The sequence below is a fragment of the Grampus griseus genome (assembly GCF_964374135.1).
Source record: "Grampus griseus genome assembly, contig: HAP1_SCAFFOLD_249, whole genome shotgun sequence".
Taxonomy (NCBI): domain Eukaryota; kingdom Metazoa; phylum Chordata; class Mammalia; order Artiodactyla; family Delphinidae; genus Grampus; species Grampus griseus.
The window spans coordinates 360,298-366,225 of NW_028133204.1; the positions used below are offsets into that span (position 1 = coordinate 360,298).

The window sequence follows — 5,928 nt, forward strand, 5'->3', positions numbered from 1 at the left end:
AGCGTTGTCGTACCATCACCTGGACCCTAAACCGTCCCCGTCCCCTAACCCTAACCCTAGCCCGAACCCTAACCCTAACCCTTCCCCGAAGCCTGACCCTCACCCATCCCCTAATCCTAACCCATACGCGGACACTAACCCGCGCCCTCACACGTACGCTCCCCCTAAAGCGTTGTCGTACCCTCACCTGGACCCTAAACCGTCCCCGTCCCCTAACCCTAACCCTAGCCCGAACCCTAACCCTAACCCTTCCCCGAAGCCTGACCCTCACCCGTCCCCTAATCCTAACCCGTACGCTGACACTTGCCGGGAGCCGTATAGGAAGTACCTTTGAGTCTCAGCACGGACGAGACCCATAGTGCCAAGCAAAGCTGGTACTGTCAGGTACAAATATGGAGAAGCAAAGCTCTCCTCTGTGTGGTTCCCCTTATCTCCCCCCTGCTTTTGCTTAAGGTGATTTTTATGGGATTGCTATTAGTGTTGGGAAATATTTCCAGCTCCGATGGAGGGTTTAGGGAAAGACCCCAACTTAGGGTAAAACCAAAAAAGATTGTGATTACTCCGGCTCCCTTAATGGCTACACCCGAAATCCCCACTTCCAGGCCAGGGCGTTGGGTTCAGGGAAATACAATAGGAGCATTTGTGTGGCTAAAGCTTACTTTAGAAGACAAATTGAATGGGTTTTGGCCCTCCTGGGGAGTTAGAGATATGTTAGGAAACACTTGGGTATGGTGGCGGGGAGGTTTTATGCTGCAGTGGGTATATAGCAAATTAGATAGGGTAGGTAAGTTTTGATTATAAAGGAAGAAGAAAACAGCCTGTAAATATTTATAGTTGCTAAAAGAATAATGTGTTTGAGTTTGTGCTTTGAATAACTGGCTGATTGAATAGAACATACAGGTACAAGAACAATGAAGAAACCGCAGACTGCATTCCTGACCTGGACTGTGACCGGGGTGTGCCTGGCCACGGAGGATGAAAGAGACTATAGGCGATAAGAAGACTATTTAACCTGTTTAACCTGCTGATGTAATCTGTTGATGTAAATTACTTTTGTTTTATGGCTTGTGTAAGAGATTTTTTGGCATGGGAATGAGGTTGTTAAGATTGAAAATGAGATTATTTTATAGTATAAATACTTTGGAATCGTGAAAAATAAATTTGTCAGATCCTTGCATCCTCTGAGGTGTCTTGTGTTCTGTCCACGCCGACTCCGTCTTCCCCTTTGGGTGAAACCTGTCCAGCTGGGGCTGGTCCCCGGCAAGTGGCGCCCGAACAGGGACCTGAAGGGGTAAGTATTATTTTTGTTTTCTCGGACGGATAGGAGTCTCACCGTAGGGTGCTGCAGACCCCCAGTTAAGAATACTGGTTAGGAAGGTGAGTAAGGCGGTGTCAAGATGGGACACTCTGAGTCCAAAGAGAGGCTCTTATTTATTGATATAGTTAAACATATGATAAATGGAAGAGGAATTAAGGTAACTAATAAGCAATTAACTCAGTTTTTTCAGTTCGTACAGGAACAATGTCCTTGGTTTCCAGAAGAGGGAACAGTTAATATAGAAACCTGGCAAAAAGTGGGGCAAACTTTGCAAGTATATTACAGTCATTTTGGACCTGAGAAGGTTCCAGTAGATACTTTTACTTTATGGAACCTCATAAGAGAGAGCATTGCCCCCTTGCCTGAAGGTCAAAAGAACCCATATAAATATCCTACAGAAGTAATGGATGAATGTACTCCGTTACTTTCCCCAAAAACATCAAAAGATACTAAGGTTTTGGCTGCAGCTTTAAAAGATTGTAACCTTAATGACAATGATTCAGAGGAGGAAAATGAGTCACCTACTGATACTAAGCCTAATTTGTTAAAGAACCCTCCTTTTGATGGTGAATTGCCTCCTGCAGATCAGGATGATTTAGATGCTGCTGCATATGATTATGAAAGAAGGAAGTATGAACCCCATGGTGCTTTTTTAATGCAAGAAACTAAGAAAAATAGGCCTAATTTACAGGATATGCGCCCTTTGGGTCGTCTACCGACCGCCCCACCAGCACCTTTAAGTTCTTCATTTCTCCCTTTAAAAAGGTTAGGACATCCAATTTTAAAGCCTTCATTACCTTCTCGTTCACGAAAGAGAAGGTACGCTGCCTCCACCGTTGAAGCGGCTCCAATAACTTGGGGAGCAATTAAAAGGCTTTGCCTGAATGCCGAAAATGCTGTGAATGCTCAAGGATTGCCTTTGACGACTGCTAATTTTTTTGTGGCTATGCTTAGCTTGCTTTCAGTTCAGGTAAGTGCCAACGGTACGTATTGGGCTTACTTTCCAGATCCTCCTATTTTACATGCATGTACTTGGACAGATTCCATTATTCCAGTAACTTCCTCATTCCCTGAATTGACCGATGGCATTCGAGGAATACAGGGCTATAAACAATTTGTAATCAATTTTAACTATTCATTTACAGGCCAGACTGATTTTCCTCCAATATGCTTTTTTCTTGGCTCAGGGTCAATAGAAAATAGTCGAACAAAAAATGGATGTTTGTCAGTAGTTGATGCAGGATTTTTGACAGACTCCCCTAAAAAGCCAGTAGGAAAAGATAAAACCACAAGATATCTATGGTCATTGTTAGGGAAAGTTGTGGGACAAAATCAAGTTTATGTTAATAAATATCCAGTTAAAGATGTTCATCCTCCTAGATATGATGATTGTGATGAGGCTGCAGGGAAAGCTACAGATAAATGGGTTTGGATAGATATTGAAACTGGATATCCTTCATGGATATATTGTATGTATAATAAAGAGAATAAAATAACCATTCCTGGAACTAGATATTATATTTCAGATTGGAGTATTAATTTTCCTGAGGGAGATTATAGAACATATTTAGATAAAGGCTTGTTATACCCATGGAATGATTCCTATATTCCCCGTCCATTGAAGGTAAATAGATGGAATAGTCATGGATGGGTGGCTCCTATTTATACTTTTGTTCATGAAAATAAAACCTATTATCAATCTCAGTTATGGAGATTACCCTTAACCACTCATAAAATAATGTTAGTTAGAGCTACTACCCATGTGGAAGAGTACCATGTTCAAACCTGTGTGTCATCTCCATATTCCTTATTGCTTTCTAATGATAGTGAAAAGTTGCAGATTATGCAGTATAATATGAGGTTTTATATTACCTGTCAGCAATGCATACTGACCACTTGTATTATTCCTGAAATGAATGTGTCAACCATAATGGTGTTAAAAAGACCAGCTTATATTATGCTGCCAGTAGCGCTTAATGAATCTTGGTATACAGATATAGGGGCAGAAATTGTAAGACAGGTCGGAGAGCTCATGCGGCCAAAAAGATTTGTGGCTACTTTGATTTTGGGAATTTCCGCCTTGATAGGAATACTGAGTTCTTTTACTGTTGCAACATATACTTTAGTAAAAGAAGTACAAACAGCACAATATGCTAATGATTTATCAAAAAATATATCCTTGGCTTTAGCGACTCAGGAAGCAATAGATAGAAAGTTAGAAGCTAAAGTTGATGCCCTTGAAGAAGCAGTTTTACATATTGGTCAAGAACTTACTGCTTTAAAAATTCGCCTATCTTTAACATGCCATAAAAAATATTCTTGGATATGTGTCACTCCCTTAAAAGTAAATCATTCTGAATACTCCTGGGAAAAAATTCAAATGCACATTTTAAACATATGGAATTCTAGTGATTTAGGAATTGATTTGGAACATTTACATAAACAAATTCATGATATTGCAGCTTCTCAATATGATATGAATCGCGCTAAGGCTGCTGCAGAATTTTTACAAAATTTACAAAGTTATTTTAAGGGTAATTCCTTTATGCATATTTTAATAAATTATGGGGCTGCCGGAGTGGTTATAATTTTGCTCCTTATTTCTTTTCCAGTCATCATCCGATTAATTCAAGCTGCCCTCCAGAGTGTATATAAAACCAAAGTGGAATTGCATACTGCCTTTTTAAAAAATAAAAAAGGGGGAGATGCCGGGAGCCGTATAGGAAGTACCTTTGAGTCTCAGCACGGACGAGACCCATAGTGCCAAGCAAAGCTGGTACTGTCAGGTACAAATATGGAGAAGCAAAGCTCTCCTCTGTGTGGTTCCCCTTATCTCCCCCCTGCTTTTGCTTAAGGTGATTTTTATGGGATTGCTATTAGTGTTGGGAAATATTTCCAGCTCCGATGGAGGGTTTAGGGAAAGACCCCAACTTAGGGTAAAACCAAAAAAGATTGTGATTACTCCGGCTCCCTTAATGGCTACACCCGAAATCCCCACTTCCAGGCCAGGGCGTTGGGTTCAGGGAAATACAATAGGAGCATTTGTGTGGCTAAAGCTTACTTTAGAAGACAAATTGAATGGGTTTTGGCCCTCCTGGGGAGTTAGAGATATGTTAGGAAACACTTGGGTATGGTGGCGGGGAGGTTTTATGCTGCAGTGGGTATATAGCAAATTAGATAGGGTAGGTAAGTTTTGATTATAAAGGAAGAAGAAAACAGCCTGTAAATATTTATAGTTGCTAAAAGAATAATGTGTTTGAGTTTGTGCTTTGAATAACTGGCTGATTGAATAGAACATACAGGTACAAGAACAATGAAGAAACCGCAGACTGCATTCCTGACCTGGACTGTGACCGGGGTGTGCCTGGCCACGGAGGATGAAAGAGACTATAGGCGATAAGAAGACTATTTAACCTGTTTAACCTGCTGATGTAATCTGTTGATGTAAATTACTTTTGTTTTATGGCTTGTGTAAGAGATTTTTTGGCATGGGAATGAGGTTGTTAAGATTGAAAATGAGATTATTTTATAGTATAAATACTTTGGAATCGTGAAAAATAAATTTGTCAGATCCTTGCATCCTCTGAGGTGTCTTGTGTTCTGTCCACGCCGACTCCGTCTTCCCCTTTGGGGGAAACCTGTCCAGCTGGGGCTGGTCCCCGGCAGACACTAACCCGCGCCCTCACACGTACTCTCCCCCTAAAGCGTTCTCGTACACTCACCTGGACCCCAAACCGTCCCCGTCCCCTAACCCTAACCCTAGCCCGAACCCTAACCCTAACACTTCCCCGAAGCCTGACCCTCACCCGTCCCCTAATCCTAACCCGTACGCTGACACTGACCCGCGCCCTCACACGTACGCTCCCCCTAAAGCGTTGTCGTACCCTCACCTGGACCCTAAACCGTCCCCGTCCCCTAACCCTAACCCTAGCCCGAACCCTAACCCTAACCCTTCCCCGAAGCCTGACCCTCACCCGTCCCCTAATCCTAACCCGTACGCTGACACTAACCCGCGCCCTCTCACGTACGCTCCCCCTAAAGCGTTGTCGTACCCTCACCTGGACCCTAAACAGTCCCCGTCCCCTAACCCTAACCCTAGCCCGTACCCTAACCCTAACCCTTCCCCGAAGCCTGACCCTCACCCGTCCCCTAATCCTAACCCGTACGCTGACACTAACCCATGCCCTCACACGTACGCTCCCCCTAAAGCGTTGTCGTACCCTCACCTGGACCCTAAACCGTCCCCGTCCCCTAACCCTAACCCTAGCCCAAAACCTAACCCTAACCCTTCCCCGAAGCCTGACCCTCACCCGTCCCCTAATCCTAACCCGTACGCTGACACTAACCCGCGCCCTCACACGTATGCTCCCCCTAAAGCGTTGTCGTACCCTCACCTGGACCCTAAACCGTCCCCATCCCCTAACCCTAACCCTAGCCCGAACCCTAACCCTAACCCTTCCCCGAAGCCTGACCCTCACCCGTCCCCTGATCCTAACCCGTACGCTGACACTAACCCGCGCCCTCACACGTACGCTCCCCCAAAGCGTGGTCGTAGCATCACCTGGACCCTAAACCGTCCCCGTCCCCTAACCCTAAACCTAGCCCGAACC

General features: G+C 44.1%; 3 long non-coding RNA genes across 3 annotated transcripts; all 3 read left to right on the top strand.

Annotated features, from left to right (window-relative positions):
* Positions 1 to 304: 304 nt before the first annotated feature.
* Positions 305 to 1,177, top strand: LOC309817797. The gene is made up of 2 exons (XR_014296259.1): positions 305 to 384; positions 892 to 1,177. It is a non-coding gene; the product is annotated as an uncharacterized lncRNA (long non-coding RNA).
* A 20-nt stretch (positions 1,178 to 1,197) lies between these two features.
* Positions 1,198 to 3,998, top strand: LOC309817798. Its single transcript, XR_014296260.1, has 3 exons — positions 1,198 to 1,291; positions 2,084 to 2,288; positions 3,931 to 3,998. It is a non-coding gene; the product is annotated as an uncharacterized lncRNA (long non-coding RNA).
* Positions 3,999 to 4,024: 26 nt separating this feature from the next.
* On the top strand, positions 4,025 to 4,897 carry LOC309817799. The gene is made up of 2 exons (XR_014296261.1): positions 4,025 to 4,104; positions 4,612 to 4,897. It is a non-coding gene; the product is annotated as an uncharacterized lncRNA (long non-coding RNA).
* Positions 4,898 to 5,928: the final 1,031 nt, after the last annotated feature.